At 43.1% G+C, this 18,402-nt stretch overlaps 1 long non-coding RNA gene across 3 annotated transcripts; it reads left to right on the forward strand.

Annotated features, from left to right (window-relative positions):
• The first annotated feature begins 674 nt into the window (after positions 1-674).
• Positions 675-13,521, forward strand: LOC143436332 (uncharacterized). 3 transcript variants are annotated; one of them, XR_013106444.1, is made up of 7 exons: positions 675-808; positions 1,331-1,416; positions 2,919-3,073; positions 5,491-5,662; positions 6,629-6,708; positions 7,704-7,914; positions 12,961-13,521. It is a non-coding gene; the product is annotated as an uncharacterized LOC143436332 (long non-coding RNA). The 3 variants fall into 3 exon arrangements; XR_013106442.1 differs by lacking the exons at positions 6,629-6,708; positions 7,704-7,914; positions 12,961-13,521 and having other exon boundaries at positions 5,491-6,601; XR_013106443.1 differs by lacking the exons at positions 5,491-5,662; positions 6,629-6,708; positions 7,704-7,914; positions 12,961-13,521 and having other exon boundaries at positions 2,919-3,393.
• The last annotated feature ends 4,881 nt before the right edge of the window (positions 13,522-18,402 follow it).

The raw sequence follows: 18,402 nt of genomic DNA on the forward strand, positions 1-18,402 counted from the left end.
GGTGTGCTTTCTCTGCACACACCCCCAACTTCATCTCCCTCTCTTGTAACCCAGGACCTCATTTTTAGTAGTCCAGGTTTACCTTGAGTTCATAGAGTTCCACCTGTGTCAGCTTTCCAGAATTCCTGTTACAGGAGTGAGCTGTCATGAACAGGTCTTCCTCTGTTTGAAAGAACGGCATGGAGAATGTTCTTCGAATGAACTCCACAGGAGCATTTGGAGACTCTTGGCTCCTTTACATCTTTTCTTGGTCATCCTGTTCCTTTATGACTCTAGTGTTGGAACTAACACCCATTGTAAGTTTTACAATGAACTGCTTGAAGTGTTGCAATGTATTCCATTATCATGTGTAATGTTAGCATTTGTATCTAGTGTTCAAATAAAAACTGACAGCAAGGCATGATGGCACACCCTCATGATACAAGCACAAGAGACACTGAAGAAACATAGGGAAGGAGGAAGCCCTGCATGAGTGTCTTCCTCTGTGAATGTGTATTGTTGCCATGACAAGGTAGAGGCCTCAGACCCCTGGGAACTGGTACAGCTTTTCTCTATATGGATCAGGCTCAGAATTGGCAAAGCCTTCTTCCACTGGCCAAAGTTCAGGGGTTGGTGGATGATTGACCAGTGTGTAAATACTAGCAACTGCAGCTTCTGCCTTCTGGAAGTTTCCAGCCTGAGACAGCTTTCTTCAGACAGAACTAGCTGGCCCCTCTCCCTTGCTGTTCATGATTTAGGAGCTGAGGTTGCAGCTGAGGTAGCTGAGGACTCTCAGTGCTGACACAAGGCGCCTGATGCCATCTTTTTTGTATGTGTCTGTGTGTATGTTCTTTCTCCACTCCTTCATCTGCATTAGTCAGGTTCAAAGTGTCAAGCCTGTCGTTTCATGGCAGGGAAATGTTTCCCAAATTTCATTTAATAATTTAGCTTTCTGGGAATCTGTGTTAAAAAAAATCCAACAAGAGTTAGTCAAATTTATTTATGTTGATTACAACTCAAGATGGAGGGCTGGCGAGATGGCTAATGGGATCTCTAATGGAATTTGATTCCCTTTTCTACTGTGTCTTAAGAAAGCTAGTCATAGGCACTGCTCATAGACATAAAATTTCAAGAAAACAAACAACTCAAGATGGCTGTAGTTATGACAGTGTGATTCTACCAGGGGAAAGGGCATCTTGGGGAGGTGGAAGTATCTATTCTTCCCTTCCTTTCCCCTTCCCTTGCTAACAAAGTCAGACTTCCTCTCTAGAGACTCTACTTCCTCTTTCTCTAAATAATCTGCCTCTAGGTCACCAAAGCCTTCTTGCCTTCTCCTTTGTCTCTCCTGCAGCTCACGGGGAAATGACCTGTTTCTGAGAAGGATTCTAAGCCTAATGAGAAAAATCGAGATTCAGACAGGATGTTTTTCTCTTAAATGTGAGTTTGGGGTAGGGTGAGGGAAGGGAACTGGGAACTGAGTCCAGAACGTTACTGATGAGCTATATCACCGGATTTTTAGAGAAGAAAGGAAAAAAACTTCATTATGAGACAAGGTCCTGCTGCCCTGCAGAATGACCTTAACTTTGTGGTTTTCTGGATCCACGTCTGAAGTAGCTCACAGTACAGCTGTGCCCCACTAGGCACAGGTAAATGAAACACATTTATACCTCCTCCTGGTTATTAATAGCAACTGCCTTTGTTCAGAAAGTCCCCGTTTCCATGCTGCTCGCTGGCCCACGAGAATTTATTCGGAGCCTGTAACTTGGTTAGGGCAGAGAACTTGTTGTGAATTATGTAGGTATAGGTTCTCAGGTGGGCAGAGGAGGTGTAAGAAATCAAGAAGGTTTTGCTGTGTTTCCTTTGGGAGCAGGACAGGAAATAGCCAAGAACATTTGTCTATCAGAATAGTAAAGCAATTCAAAGAACTAAGGTGGGACAAAAATAAATTCCAGAAGGCCAGTATTCAGGGAGGAAACTGAGGATGCCATGCCAAAGCCTACAGAATGCCCTGCCAACCACAGCCCTCACTGCCCACAGTTTTTCAAGTCTGAGCAGCAGTCAGGTACATTTTGATTCAGAGTTTGGAGCCTGTTCTCTTTGAAACCTTCTGGCTGTAGCTGGTGGCCATAGTGGGCCTGTGGAATTCATACAGTAAGATGCAGGTGTTGGTGAGCCACACCTAAACAAGCAAGACTTCATCGTGGGCTGGGACCCAACTCTGGGGTCTGCTGGCCAGACAGCTACATGAGGGTGTGGGCTGAACATCTAATCTGATGAGAAAGCAGCTGAGCAGCAGAGGAACAGGACCTCAGAAGTACTGGAGACTGAGCATGGCTATAGTCTCTAAAGAGTGAAGGAATGAGTGTAGGGATGGGGGTAGGGGGAGTCAGAGATACTACCCACATACCTGTCTGCATCTTGTCTCTGTGTGAAGGATTTGATCTTTACTGGCAAGATTTCTCAAAGATCTGAGAAGCCTGGGAGGGGGAGCACAACAGAAAAAAAAAATAATAAAACAAAATGAAAACTGCTTCCTTTCCTCACCCACAAGATGTGATGAACCTGGGAGGTGGGAGGCTGGCAGGTCAGTACTGTTTGGGGTCCAGGCAAGAATTGAAGCACCTTTCCTGCTGAGGAAGAGAACCGAGGTGTGAGGAGGTAGCCCGAGCAAGGCCTACTGATCCAGTAGATGTGTTTGACATATAGAGAGGTGTTATTGGTGCCTTGGGACAGACCAGAGAGAGGAGAAAATGCCATATCTCTGCAGCAATACACAAACATTCCCACAAATAACATCACTGCGGTTTTTATCCCCAAGGGCCATGCTTTCTGGCTCCCAGGGCTTTCTCATCAACCCAGGTCCTACATTATGTGTGGACCAGATTTTGTTTCTTCTTATTATTCTGTATAATGCATCCCTTTCCTCATGCACACCACAGGACTCTCCCTTTGGAGTGCATCAGTGTTGGCCATAATGGAGATTGGCTTCTTCGAAAAGGACATAACCAACACAGTGAGCCATGTGGGAACCTTCCAGGATGCAGGAAACAGGGTCAACCTGGAAGCCAAGGGATCTCTGGATGCCGAGGACAAGGTCAGCCTGGAAGCCAAGGGATTTCTGGGGGACGTTTCTGGCATTTGTGACTGAGCAGCACATACTTGGAAGAGATCTCTGCCTAGAGTTCTGTCCAGAGCCCCCATTGTCATCTTTGTCATTACCATGGTTCATCCTTCTGGCTCAGCTTGCATTCACAAAACATGGGTGTTTATGCCTCTCAGATGTGTCGTGGCCATGGTCACTTCTTTAAAATGCTCAGGTATATTGGAATTAGGACCACTATTTTGTCTAAGACCTATCTCTGAGGTTTTTAATATCATTTTATTAGTCTAAATTAAAATATTTTAAGACTCTAAGCATCCGCATCTACATCAGTCACCTGCAGTCCAGACCTCCCCAGGAACTGCCACACATGGTTCCTGTCCACGAGTACCTCTTGACCATGGAAACAGTGTTGGGTTTGGAGTCTAGAGACATGATGTATCCCCAGGTGGGGCCATTTCCGGTTGGGGCTTCCTTCAGTCTTTGTTCCATTATTTTCCGGTTCTTCCTGGAGTAGTGGGGTGAGAAAGTGTGGGTGGGTGGGGGAGCACTCTCATACAAACAAAACTGAGGGGGGAAGGCAGCTGTGGGATGGGGGGGTTGGTGGAGGGGTAACCAGGAAATGGAATATCATGGGAAGGGAGGTTGGTAGAGAGGGTAACCGGAAAGTGGGATATCATTTGAGATGTAAAGGAATGGAATGATTAATTAAAAATTGTGGGGACTAAATCTCTCGGGCAGGGCGGAGAGGGAGTCCGGCGGCCAGGTTCCATGGTGGTCTGGCATCAGGGTCCCGGGCGGGCTTCCCACCCCGCCAGTGGAGCATCCCACATTGATACAGCCACCGTGGGCTGGCAGTGGGCGCCTCAAGTTTCCAAAGGCTGGGAACCTGGTGGTGGCAGATCAGGCAGATGAGGCGACACGTGGAGTCCAGTTTTCCAAAACTTTTATTGTTCATGGCATGGTAAATGGATGTAGGTGGTACGTGCTTCCCCGCCAAAAGCCAAGGGAGCTTAATTTTATAGGGAGGGGGAAAAGGGGAGGGAATAACTTAATTAGCTACGCCCCTGGCCTTTTGATAATTCATTAATATTTAAATCTCTGGAGGTGGAGACTTGTTAATCAAGCCCTCTACCTGTGTCCTACTTGACTGAAGGTGGCAGGTTAAATGGAGTTACCTAGTCCAAGGCCCAACAAAAAATAATAATAAAATAACATTTTAAGACATTTTCTTGTATCCACTCTGGTGGATTGTTGTGATGGGTAATATGTGGGTGGGGAACAGAGAGGTAACAGCAGCCTTCCATGATCATGCGGGCTCTCTACCTCTCCATGTCTGCCCCAGGGTAGTCCTGAGATAGTAATCTCTATCCAGAGAATATAAGGAATAAAAAATATGTTTTTCAGATGAGGAATATTATATATATATATATATATATATATATATATATATATATATATATATATTTGTGTGTGTGTGTGTGTGTGTGTGTGTGTGCAAAGTAAGCCGCTGTTCAAGGCTCTGAGGCACCATTTTAAACCTGCCACCGAGTACTTTGCTTTTGGGGGGATGAGCATGGGCAACAGAACTAGACTCAGTTTACCATGTTCTGTCTCCCTCCTACCTCCTTAGGGTATGTTTTTGTGTGGCCTGTCCTTGCCCTCTTACAGGATGGAAATGATTGACATCTGAAGACTCCTTCAGACACTGAGTGAGCGTGAGAAAAAAAATCTCAGGCCTCATGGGCAGAGCAGAGCATTTGAAAGCGGAAGCCATTCTTTTATGGGGCACTACAGCTCTCAAGCCTACATTTTTGTATTTGAGACCAGGCAGCCACTACCTTAGCAAGAGTCAGTAGAGAGGTGTAGAAGGTGACTGGATCCAGGCTAGGCCTACTCAAGGTCAATTCTGAATTATTCTCTTCTGGTGCCAGGTACCTCAGATATACCTGTGTCCCCAAGAACTGACCTGGAGTAGGCCTATATGTGTATAATGTGTGTATGTATGTATGTGTGTGTGTATATGTATATATATATGATGTGTATACATGTATATGCATATATATAGTATGTGTTTATATAGTCCTATTGTATATATATGTATATAATATTTGTGTATATATTATATATTATATATAGAGAGAGTATATATGCATGTGTGTATATGTCTATACATATATATGTATACATGTGTATGTGTGTATATGTATTTATATGTATATCTATATGTGTGTGTATATTTGTATACATATACATATATAATTCCTCATCTGAAAAACATAGTTTGTATTCCTCATATTCCCCAGGATTGAGATTACTATCTCAGGAAAACCCTGGGGCAGACATAGAGAGGTAGAGAGCTCGCTGCCCCTCAGCCTGCTCAGCACTTAAGGAACGTTGCCTTCTCCCAGGTCCTTGATCACTGACTTACCCAGGAGGCCAACAGAAATGGAGGGATGTCTGCCAAACCTGCACAGGATATGCTACTGCCTCAAGGAAAATATTTTGAGTGTAGGTTTGTCACCTACCACTGCCTACTTCCATCACCCATAGGCTTTGGGTCTGCCTTTCAGAGATGGGTTGGTGAGTTTATTTCTAAACCATACCTTTGATACAGAATGACCCAGCCTTGTTGTGTGAATACTAAAGTTATTTTTAAGTTTAAATTACTATGCTCAAGATATCTATAAAACAAAAGCACCTCTAACCTGTAATCCTCACTTGCCCAAGGACAGAGAACATTTTGGAGTGTTGGGGTCTGTTGTAAGACAACAGGATACTTGTTCTCACTTCTGTAAGCAAGGATGATTGCCCCAGCAGCACAGGACATTCTTCATCCCACATAGGTATAGGTATGACCAAATGTATGCTTTCTCCCAATTGGATGAAGGTGGGAAGTATGCAGCCTTGTGAATTTTGCCTTTATAAGCAGCTATGGTAATTCATGGCCATTCTCTGAGAACCATAGGTGTCAACCTATGCATTGTCATCATCCTGGCCTGTATTTAATAAAATGTGACTCAAATTTGACTCCAAAATTATACTAGTTATTCTCACCTAGGGAGATTTGTTGAGAGCTTTGGGGGCTGCTTGGCAGGAATCTGGACAAGGAAATGGGCTTTAGGCAGGAATCTGACATTGGGCCATGACAGGAAAGTAAGTGCAGGCAGGAATCTAATCCTTAGGCTAGAATGAAGAAGTAGGCCCCAGGCATGAATATGATTCTGGGCTAGGACAGGGAAATAGGCTCTGATATTTTTGTCATCCTGATAAGCCATTAGAAACAGTGATGATGGGAGTGATGCTATCATCTATTTGCATCTACTGTATTGCTAGTTCCTCAACCTAGAACAGACCTAAATACTTGCATGTAATTAGAATGGTTTAAAAGCGAATTGGGAAAAAATAAACCTGCCTCAGTCTTCAGCCTCAGAACTGGCTGGGGTCATGCATGAAGGATGACAAAAACAGCCAAGAAAATAGAGGAGAGGGGCTTGTGGAGGGCACATGGCCTGGGAAGCCGTCACCAGGTCATGGATGTTCTTCCAGGAGATCCTGTTGTTCCTCTGGACATGGTGTCTCCTCTGCCTTCTCTTCCCCCTCCTTGGATCTTGATCTCTCAGTGAGAGGTAGGCCATCCATCTTCATGTTTGGTGGGGTGGTGTCAGTCATTTCTGTAAAAGACCCAGATAGGCTTAGGCTGGTCCTGTGGAAAAACACAAGTGAAACCCCTCCTGGTTGTAATGAGGGGGTCTAGTCTCTTCCAAATTCCATCTAAAGTATCTCACCATCATACTAGGATAAAGGGAGCTAATTTTGAAGTGTGTCAATGGAGGGAAATAGGAGTTTTGGAGTTTTTATAAATGTTAAATATGTTTAGGGTAGTCAGGGCCATCATTAATTGTACATTACAGGTATAAGTAGGATTTTTTATTTTAGGAATTAGGCCTTCAGGGTCTGATGTGTTCTTTATATTATTCCTTGGCCCTGACTGTTGTGGAGAATTCCCTTATGATGGACAATTTCCCAGCATGTGCAAAAGGTTTTAATTGAGAACTAGTGAAGTCAGGGCCATTGCCAGTCTTTATCTGTTGAGGAATGTCCATGATGGCAAAGGAAGAGAGCATATGTTAAATTAAGGTTTTTGAGTTTTCACCTGTCTGGGATGTAGCCCATATAAAATGTGAGTAAGTATCTATGGTTGTGGGGAGCCAACAGAAGGCAGCTATCATCATTGCAGGCATCTTGAGTCATATACCCTGACAAGAGACTTGTTTTCAACAGCCTACAACAGCTGAGCACACTCTGATAACATCTTGTTTTATATACCCAGGATTTTCCCTTGGATGTGTGTGACTTAAAGGCATTACTTAAGAAGTCAGACTTATAAAAGTTGAGAGGCAGACAGAAGACAAGGCTGGAAACTTGGAACTTAGAGGCACTAGGGACTAGGAACTAGGGACTAGGAACTCGAGACTTAGGACTTTGACTAGGAACAAGGAACTTAGAAAGAGAGAAGAAGAGAGACTTGAGAATAAAGGGGACTGAATCACAATCTGTCTGGTCTCTATTCTTTGTGCCAACCCTCACTCTCTCTCTTGCTGAACCCTGACCCATGGACCAGAGCAGCAGTATGAGCTGGAACAATTTAGGCCCCAAAGCCTGGGGCACTGCAGGTTCCAACATCTGGCAGAGCAGGCCCTGACAATTTGGCTCCCAACATGGGGCAGCAAGAACGAGAGACCCAATGAGGGACTTTACTGGAAGAAGAATTTGCTAAAAATTCAGAAGTGAAATGAAGGAGATCACTGTGGGAATCTGCCACATCAAGAAAGGTAAGTCGAGATAATAAAAATGGGGCAAGAAATAAGTCAGCATGAACTCAACTCTCTGTTTTTATTTTGCTGTTTACTGCTCACGTGTGTTAATTGTCTGCTTTTGCTTCATTCCTTAAATGCTATCTTTCATGTTCAAAATAAAAAGAAACGTATTTATCAAAAATTAGAATCTAAAATACAACCAAAGGTTGAAGATGATTTGTTAGAGCCAGATTGTCCTGACCTAAAGGAAGAGGCAGCCAAACATTATGACCCTGAATGGCCCTCTTACCGAAGACACCCTCCCTATGCACCTCCACCTCCAAATGTTCCCGCAATGGAGATGGTGGTTATAGATCCCAGAAGGGAGTTACAGAAAAAATATCTTTTCTTAAACAACAAATAGAGTTGGGGGAAAAAGTATCAGGACTTAATTAATCAGCTACAAAAATTAAAGACAGGGAAGATGTCTTGAGAGGTAAACTGCAAAAATCCCCCAGCTCCTTGTGTTTCTCAACCAGGAGTCAAAAGGCAGTCCCTGTCCTCTAGCTTAAGATTACCACAGATCATCCAGAGAAAGAAGATGCTGAGGCTTTCCCTGTATCTGAGACCAGAGACAATCAAGGGGTTGCTTGGAGATATCACACAGGGCTTAATTTTCAAATTATTAAGGAATTTATAAATGCAGAATCACAATATGGTGCAACTGCTCCCATTACTCTTGCAATTTTAGAGTCTGCAGCAGAGGAGTGGCTGACTCCTGACAATTGGAATACGTTAGTGAGAGCAGATATTAAAGGTGGTGACTATCTTATTTAAAAATCAGAGTATCATGGGAAATATAAAGAAACAGCTAGAAGAAACATTCAGGCAGGTAATGGTTGGTCCTTTGATGCCTTAGTAGGAGAAGGGCAATTTGCTTCTAGTGATAACCAGATGAAATATGACCCAGGCTTATTTGTTCAAATTCAAAACACAGCCAAAAAGGCTTGGCACAAACTCCCAGCAAAGGGACACCCTGGTGCATCCTTAACAGCAATCAGACAAGGACCTGATGAAGAATTTTCTGATTTTGTTCATTGATTAATGACAACAGCAGGGAGGATTTTTAGTAATGCAGAGGCAGGAGCAGATTATGTGAAACAACTTACATAGGAAAATGTGAATCCTGCCTGCCAAGCAGCCATTAGACCCTACAGGAAAAAGACAGACTTTACAGGGTATATCAGACTCTGTTCTGACATAGGTTCCTCCTACCAACAGGGCTTAGCTATGGCGGCTGCCATGCAATGACAATCAGTGAGAGATTTTTTTGGCTAGTAGAAACCAAAAGGCCTGTTTTAAATGTGGCAAGCCTAGACATTTTGCAAGAGATTGCGAGGCAGAAAATGAATTAACCCAGAGACAGCCCAGAAAACAACCTGGGCTCTGCCCAATTTGCAAACATGGAAGGCATTGGGCTAGTGAATGTAGGTCCAGAACAGATGCAGCACAAGGAAACACCCTTTCCCATAATCAGGAAAATGGGAATAGGGGCCAGCTCCAGGCCCCGAACCAACACAAGCCAAAACAGGCTTATGGAGCAGTCAGTTTCATACCAGCAAACACCAATCTCTTTCTGAACCTAGTTGAGCAACACCAGGAAGAGCAGGACTGGACCTAATTTCCACCATCCATACAGTATTAACCCCAGAAATGGGACCTCAGGCCTTACCCACTGGAGTGTTTGGACCACTGTATCCAAATATGTTTCGCCTGATAGTGGGAAGAAGCAGTACTACTATGCAGGGACTACAAACTTTTCCTGGAGTTATAGACAATGATTATCAAGGTGAGATTAAGGTAATGGACAAGGCAATTCAGAATATAGTCACCATTCCTACAGGAAGGAGGATAGCTCAACTATTGTTACTTCCATTGTTCCCTACTAATCACAAATATAAGAATCCTAAGAGAGGGGATCAAGGCTTTGGTTTCTCTGGTGCATACTGGGTACAGCCTATAGTTAAACAAAAACCTAAGATGACACTATGGCTGGATGGAAAGGCATTCCAAGGCTTAGTTGACACATGAGCTGATGTGACTATTCTAAAACAAAGTGATTAGCCTGCCACCTGGCCTCTGACCCCAACCTTAACCAACTTAAGGGGAATTGGCCAAAGTCAAGACCCACAAGAAACCTCTAAGGTGCTGATGTGGAAGGATAAAGAAGGAAATATAGGAAATATACAATCCTATGTCATCTCAGGCCTTCCCATTAATCTATGGGGCCGAGATCTGTTATCCCAGTTGGGATTGATTATGTGTAGCCCTAATGAAGTAATCACAGCTCAAATGGTAAACTGTGGATTTTCTCCACGAAAAGAATTAGGAAAAAGTGAAGATGGAATTACTCATCCTATTGAAGTTTATGGTAACAATGAAAGAAGAGGCTTGAGGTATTTTTGATGAGGGCTACTGATTCAGCTGCACCCCTAGGGTGTTGTGCGGATCCCATCACCTGGAAGGAGGACTCACCCGTCTGGGTGGATCAGTAGTCTCTAACCACTGAAAATTACAAGCTGCTCAGTTGCTAGTGCAGGAGCAATTACAGGCAGGACATTTAAAAGAGAGTAACTCTCCCTGGAATACTCCAATATTTGTCATTAGGAAAAAGTCAGGAAAGTAGAGATTGTTGCAAGACTTAAGGGCTGTTAATTCGACCATGATTAGAATGGGAGCCTTACAACCTGGGCTACCCACACATGTGGCCATACCTTCAGGCTATTATAAAATAGTTATAGATTTAAAAGACTGGGTTTTTTTTTACTGTCCCCTTGCATCCTAATGATAAAAAGCACTTTGCTTTCAGTGTTCCCTCTATAAACTTTAGAGAACCTATGAAAGGATATCAATGGAAGGTCTTGCCTCAGGGTATGGCTAACAGTCCTCCTTGTGCGAAAAGTTTGTGTCTTCTGCCATAGAGGGTGTTAGAACTATGTGGAAGCAAATCTACATGATTCATTCCATAGATGATATTTTAATAGCATGGAAAGATGGAAAACAAGTACTCCAGTACTTTTATGAACTTAGAACAGCTTTACAGACTGCAAGGTTACAAATCGCACCAGAAAAGGTACAATTACAAGATCCATATACTTATTTAGGATTTCAGATTAATGGTCCACATATTATTAATAGTAAGGCTACCTTGAGGTCTGATTCCCTTAAGACACTTAATAATTTTCAAAAACTATTGGGAGACATTAATCGGCTAAAACCATATTTGAAACTTATGACAGAAGAATTGAAGCCCCTATTTGAGATTCTTAGAGGAGATCCTGACCCTAAGTCTGACAGGACTCTAATGGAGGAGGGTAGAAAAGCCTTACAGAAGATGGAGAGTGCTATTTCATCCCAATTTGTAACTCATATTAATTATTCTAAGCCTTTATATTTTCTTATTTTTAACACTAAACTAACTCCTACTGCAGTTTTTTTGGCAAACTGCACCCATATTATGGGTTCATCTTCCCTCATCCCCCAAGAAGGTTCTTTATCCATACCATGCAGCTGTAGCAGATATGATTATGTTAGGCAGAGATAACAGTCAAAATATTTTGGAAAACATCCTGATGTCATAGTACAACCCTATACAAGGCATCAGGTTGATTGGCTTATTTAGAGTTCTGAAGTTCCGCCTATCACATGTGCCTCATTTGGTGGTCAGAAAAATAATCATTATCCACCAGATAAATTGGTTCAGTTTTGTAATCACCATGCATTTGTTTTTCAATATTGTACTGCACATGCACAAGGAAGCATTGCTAGTTTTCACTGATGGTTCCTCATCAAGAACAGCTGCTTATGCCTTTCAAGATCAAGTAATCTCCTTTGCTACATCATCTGTGTCAGCTCAATTGGTTGAATTACATGCTGTTATTGCTGTGTTTCAAGCATTTCCAAATCAAACCATTAGTATTTACACAGATAGCTCATATATACCTCAGTCTATCCCTCTGCTAGAAACTGCTGCACAAATAAAGCATTCCTCAGAAGCAGCTGATTTGCTTTTACAGTGCCAACAATTAATTTTGAGGAGAAAGTTGAAATTCTTTATAGGACACCTGAGAGCCTACCCTGGGCTACCAGGTCTTCTCTCTGAAGGAAACACCAAGGCAGACCTAGCTACTCATGTAGCTGCAGTGACTTTATCAGATTCACCATCTAATTTGGATCAGGCCATAAAGGCTCATGAGTTACATCACCTTAATTCTAAAACTTTAAAAGTTATGTTTAAAATCACCAGAGAACAAGCTAGACACATTGTCAAACAATGTCAATCATGTGTTAAACTTTTACCAGTTCCTTGTTTGGGTGTAAATCCAAAGAGACTGATACCAGTCTCTGGCAAATGGATGTTACTCATTATAATGAATTTGGCAAGCAAAAATATATACATGTATGTGTAGATACATACAGTGGTTTCATTTATGCAACATTACAAACTGGAGAAGCAAGCAAGCATGTGATCACTCAAATGCTTGCTGCAGTCGCTGTATTTGGGTGTGCCTAAACAGATAAAGACTGACAATGGCCCAGGTTATACAAGCTCCAGTTTCCACCAATTTTGTGAAAAATTGGAAATACTACATAAATCGGGTATTCCATATAATCCACGGGGCCAAGGTATGGTAGAAAGGGCACACCAAACCATTAAATGTCAATTTGAAAAAATTAAAAAAGGGGAATGATATCCTACCAAGGGATCCCCCAGAAATATCTTTCATCATGCCCTCTTTTTAAAAAATTTTTAAACTTTGGATTCTGAAGGAAAATCTGCTACAGATAGATTCTGGCATCCTGATACCAAAACAAATTTTGCAACAGCCCTCTGGAAAGACCCATTAACTGGAACCTGGATGGGCCCAATTCAGTGCTTATCTGGGGAAGAGATTCTGTTTGTGTATATTCCCAAACTGCAGATGCCACACGATGGCTGCCATAGAAACTGATTCAACAAATAAACAACAACAACAAATCCAGGGAGGAAAAAACCCTGAGAAGCATATTTTTTCTTTGCAGGAAATATGAAGCAAACATGAAGATGCTTCACAATTGCCTTCAGACTGGAACAGAGCAAACCTAACTTGGGAAGTCCTCAATGCTGAAGGAGACATCACCCACATCTCCAGGGTGGCTCTAATGGACTCTTGGTTCCCCAACTAATGATTTAGTGGGGAACATTGTTTAGACCCAGGAAAAAACCCACTACCACAGTTACTATAGTTGTTTTTGGGGTTTGAGATTGACTGGAGCAGGATCGGGGATTTCCCTACTTGTTTTGTTAAGATCAAAGCTATGATCAGTTCTGTATTTCTATAGATTTAGATTCTGCTATAATACATTTGTAAACAGAATAGAAGAGGCTTATTCTTTTTACTCCTCTGATAGAGGGAGTTATGTGTTGCCCTTAAAAAAGAGCATTGCTGTGATACTGATTATTCAGGTATTGTTAAGTCTCTTGCCTCTCGGGTCCATGCTGTTCAACAAACTGATGGCTTTTGTACAACAACAGATAGATGCTATTCAAATGAAACCCATACAGATCCATCATTACAGACTGGAAGTAGGGGATTCTAAAACTTCTGTCATCAAGACTAATGAGGATTAACCCCTAACTTCCACTCTAAGCCAGATAGCCAATAATGGGTAAGAGAACACTTCAAGACCCTCGCCCCTAAAAAGGGAGGCCTCATCATCCTAAGACAGGAGCTCAACAAAAGGCATGCACAGTTTCCATAAGTTTTCCCAGCCTTCCCTTTTGAAAAAACATTTAAAAGGGGGGACCTGTGGGGAGCCGACAGAAGGCGGCTATCATCCTTGCAGCCATCTTGAGCAATATACCATGACAAGAGACTTGTTTTCTTTTTTTAGATTTTTCAAGACAGGGTTTCTCTGTGTAGTCCTGGCTGTATTGGAACTCACTCTGTAGACCAGGCTGTCCTTGAACTCAGAGATCTGCCTGCCTCTGCCTCCCAGGTGCTGGAATTAAAGGCGTGTGCCACCACTGCCCGGCAAGAGACTTGTTTTCAACAGCTTACAACAGCTGAGCACACTTTGATAACATCTTGTTTTATATACCCAGGATTTTCCCTTGGGTGTGTGTGACTTAAAGGTATGACTTCAAGGCATGACTTAAGAAGTGAGACTTATAAAAGGTGAAAGGCAGACAGAAGATGGGGCTGGAAACTTGGAACTTGGAGGCAGTATGGACTAGGAACTAGGGACTAGGAACTCAAGACTTGGGACTTGGACTAGGAACGAGAAACTTGGAAAGATAGAAAAAGAGAGACTTGAGAACAAAGGGGACTGAATCACACTCTGTCTGGTCTCCATTCTTCGCATCTGCCCTTACTCTCTCTCTTTTGCTGAACCCTGACCCTCAGACTGGAGCAGTAGTGCGGGCTCTGACAATTTGTCTCATGACCAAATCATGGGGTACTGCAGGTTCCAACATTTGGCAGAGCGGTCCCCGACATACGGTGACAAAAACATATTTTGTCTACCAAATTGGGGAATATGAGTGGCATCAATTTGTCATAAGACATTGGATTTGAGGCCTCAGGGGATTTGTGTCCATGGTTTGTAAAGCTGGGGTGGTAATGAGGGATATACAAGAGGCACAGGTTTTTATTATCCTTTGGAGATGAGCAAGGGGGATGTGAGGGAAGTGAGCATGATGCCCCTTTATATTTGTGTGTGTGTGAATGAAATTGGTCTGTTTGTTCAGTGGAGGCTATGAATGTTCCTGTTAAGGCAGTTTGGTCAGCGAGTGCTTTTCCCTCAGATATAGGACCTGGCAGGGGACTGTGAGATCGGATGTGTTGAATATAGATGAGGAAGGCTCTCTCCTGTAGGAGAGCAGAGACCTGTAGAGGAAAAAGTGGGTTAACATCTAGTTTGACAAATGATCTTGACAACCAGGGGAGCAAATTGACAGCATATACACTGTCTGATAAGAGGTTAAGGGGTCCCTTGACTTCTTTTAGAGCTAGGTAAATGGCATATACTTCTTTATATTGGAGGGAGTTTTGTGGAAGCTCTTTGAATCAGAGGATAGGAGGTTCATCTTCAAGGAAGTAGTATATTACTGATGCATCTCCCCTTTTCCCACCATCAGTAAATATTGAGGGGGCTCCTGCTATGGGCTCTCTCTCGAGAATAGTTTGGGAGGGTAGCCATTGCAACAGAGGGAGGGCAGAAGCCCATTTTTTATCAGGACAATGGTTGTCAATTTGTTCTAGGAATCCTACTAAGCTGATAGCGAAGTGGGAATGATTTTGATTAGCCACTGTCAGACAGGGAGAAGGAAGTGACAAGAACTTCAGGTTCTTTTCTTAGGGTTTGTACAGCTCCATCCCTGCCATTTTGATCATGGTAGCAAGTGTATCCACTTCATTTAAAATTTGGGGTGCACCACCGATTAGGGTATGGAACCATTTTAGCACCCCCTGAGGTTGGTAAAGGGCTCCACAAACATAGGGGAAAAGTTAAAGATAAAAAGATATATAGGCATGGTTGGGTCATACCTACCAAGAGCCATATCTTTTAGGGCTGAATTGACAGAATTTAGGGCTTGGGACAGAATTTGGGGGAGGAGGGACTTTTATCTCCTTTCAGGTGGTTTAAGAGTAGTTGAAGGGTGTTTGTGAGAAGGTGGAGCCAGGGTCGAAGCCAATTGAGGTTGCCCAAAAAGCTCTGGAGTGAGTCAAGAATTAATTTTTGAGCGAAGGAAAGGGTGGGTTTGAGGGGGTGTATTGAAGTAAGGGAGATCTCTGTTCATAGAAATGTAATGGGAAGAATAAGTTGGATTTTGTGAGGGGCTATTTTGAATCCTAGGACAGATAGGGAAGGTATTAGCTGGTTCTTAAGTTGTGAAGGAAAGGTAGAAGCGTCTCCCCATACTAAGATGTCATCCATGTAATGATAGATGTTGGGTCTTTTATTTAAATTCCACCTTTTCTGATACCGGACTGTGGAAGCCTGCAAACACACCAGCATATTGATTGGTAAGGAGCTTCCAATTGTCAAGAGGGACCCTAAATGCCCAGATAGTACCTGGCCAGCCTTTCCTGGGCTGAGGGGTTGATGTTTCAATGCCGCAGTCCATATGACTTGCCTCCTGGCTGATGTGCGACTTAGGACTTAGGACTTAGGCTGTTTGGTCACTTTCCTCCTTGAAAGCAGTTCATAAACCCTGAAAACTTTTGCAGAAGCCAATAAATCCCTGGTAACAGGTTGAGCTGCTTTCTGGCGATATTCAGGAGACCACCAGAGCCAGGGGCCCTAGATATTCTCATGATGACCAGATATCTAGGCTGCCTGTCTGATCCATTACCAACTTTTCTCTCGGGATGCCAATACAAATAGTTGGGTAACAGACACCCCCAACCACCCATTTGGGGCCAAATTGTCTTCAACTGTACCCCTAGACACCCCACTGTGTTGTCTTCTGTAAAACCTCAAATCTCTAAAATTAATGCCTGATTTGAGGCCTTCCAAACTGATACACCTCTGCAATAAGGTCTGGATTCAGTACCCTCTAGATAATGGTTCAAAATGGCCACCTAATGGCATGCCAGACCCAATCGTTTTAAAAGGTCTTCAAACATAGTTCCAGCAGTCTGGTAAATGGAAAGAGGTTCCCTATATCCAAGCATTCATTTATCTTCTATCTCAACCCTCTAAATGTTCTGCCTGTTCCCCACCCCAGCTTCTTTTAGCCATGAAACCTACTCAATCACCATTAGATGACACTACATTCTTAGATCCAGCTGACAAACTTCCATCGCAGACCTGTTTCCATGCTCTTTAAAAACCACTCTTGTCAAGCTGTCACAAAAACTTCATCTTGACTGGGTAACCTCTGTCTCTTTTCAGGCTATGAGCTCTCCCCAAGCGGCCTCTCCTCATCTCACACTTTGAACTCATGTATGGATGTCCACTTCTAACTCCTGATCTTTCACCTAAATGCTCTACTCTCCCAGATCATCTACTTACCACATTACTTTGCCACCTACGTTCTCTCTTGTGGAACTTTGCTGACCACCATCTACCTCAATCACACACTGTCTTCTGTCCACTGCCTGTCAACACTGGAGACCAAGTCTTTCTCTCCCCTCCAGATCATTGGCCCTCACCCCTCTATCCCAAATGGCAGGGCCCTTTTAAGGTAATTCTTGTGACCCCTACAGCTGCTAAACTCTAGAGACTTTCTCATTGAGTCCACCTGTCTCACCTCAAGCCATTCATCCCTCCACCTAAAATTGACTCTTCTTCATACACATTGACCCTAATAGGACCATGCTCTATTAAGCTCCAGAGGACATCGAGATCACCCACCTTGTCCTCAATCCCAGAAAATGAGACCCCACTCCTGCAGCCAAGCTCAACCTCACTGGACTAGACATGGGTTTCTTGTCCTCCCCCTGCTGCTTGTTTCTATCCAGGTCAGCCCTTACATCTGGAGACTCGAGGTTCAAGAGACCTCCACAGATAACAAACAGTCTTTTCAAACAGGGTCAGGAAACTGCTCCATAGCAGGATGCCATAAACCATTCCAAATTGCTATCATCCCTATATCTGTTGCCCATCTAAATATTATGTTCTCTATAGTTGCTTTCGCTTTAACCAGACAGATTATTGTACAAACTGGCCAGATGATTATGGGGATTTCCCATATTTGTCTTGTCAGATACATATGCTAGGATCTGAACCAACCATTTCATCTACCAACACAACAGGATACTCTTTTCTACATACATGACCCATGGGATTCCAGCTGTGAACTTGAGAACTGACAGGAGCTAGATGTCCTGACAGCTAAAGATGATGGTCTTCACTGGTTCCTCAAAACAGAATGCTGTTTCTAGGGAATGTGAGACCTCCAATTCTGAGATTTTTTTTTAAAACCCTATAAAAGATACTCATTTTGTAACACCCTTTCTTGTCATCCTCCTGGTGTTATTATTTCTAACCAAATTATTGATCGGTTCCTGTTACAGGATTACCAGCCACTGTCCACAGAGGAACCTGATGTACACATTCACCAAGTGAACCCTGATGGTGAAAGACAGCTACACCCCAAAATAGACTCTGCCTCTACACAGCAGGAAGCAGTTTAAGAGATACCACTGTGCCCCAAATCCCCTTTCATCATCGGCTTCCCCTCCCCTTTTTTCTTCTAATAAGAAAAAAAAAGGTATGTTGTTATCAGGCTCCAAACCTAGCATCTAGGCAACGCCCACATTATTGCCAAGGCAACAACCATACATTTCCATAATCTACATGGCTACCTCCCACCCTTACCTGGGAGAGGCTACATCACCACCCATATAAAACAGGCAGAACCCCCTGACCTCGCTCTCTTCTTTCATCTTCTTCCTCTTCTCTCCCACCCCAATCTTTGCCCTATCTCCTGAATAAACCCCACATGGAAACACTTGGTCTGGTATGGTCTGTTCT

This window comes from Arvicanthis niloticus, chromosome 22 (genome assembly GCF_011762505.2).
Source record: "Arvicanthis niloticus isolate mArvNil1 chromosome 22, mArvNil1.pat.X, whole genome shotgun sequence".
NCBI classification, from domain to species: domain Eukaryota; kingdom Metazoa; phylum Chordata; class Mammalia; order Rodentia; family Muridae; genus Arvicanthis; species Arvicanthis niloticus.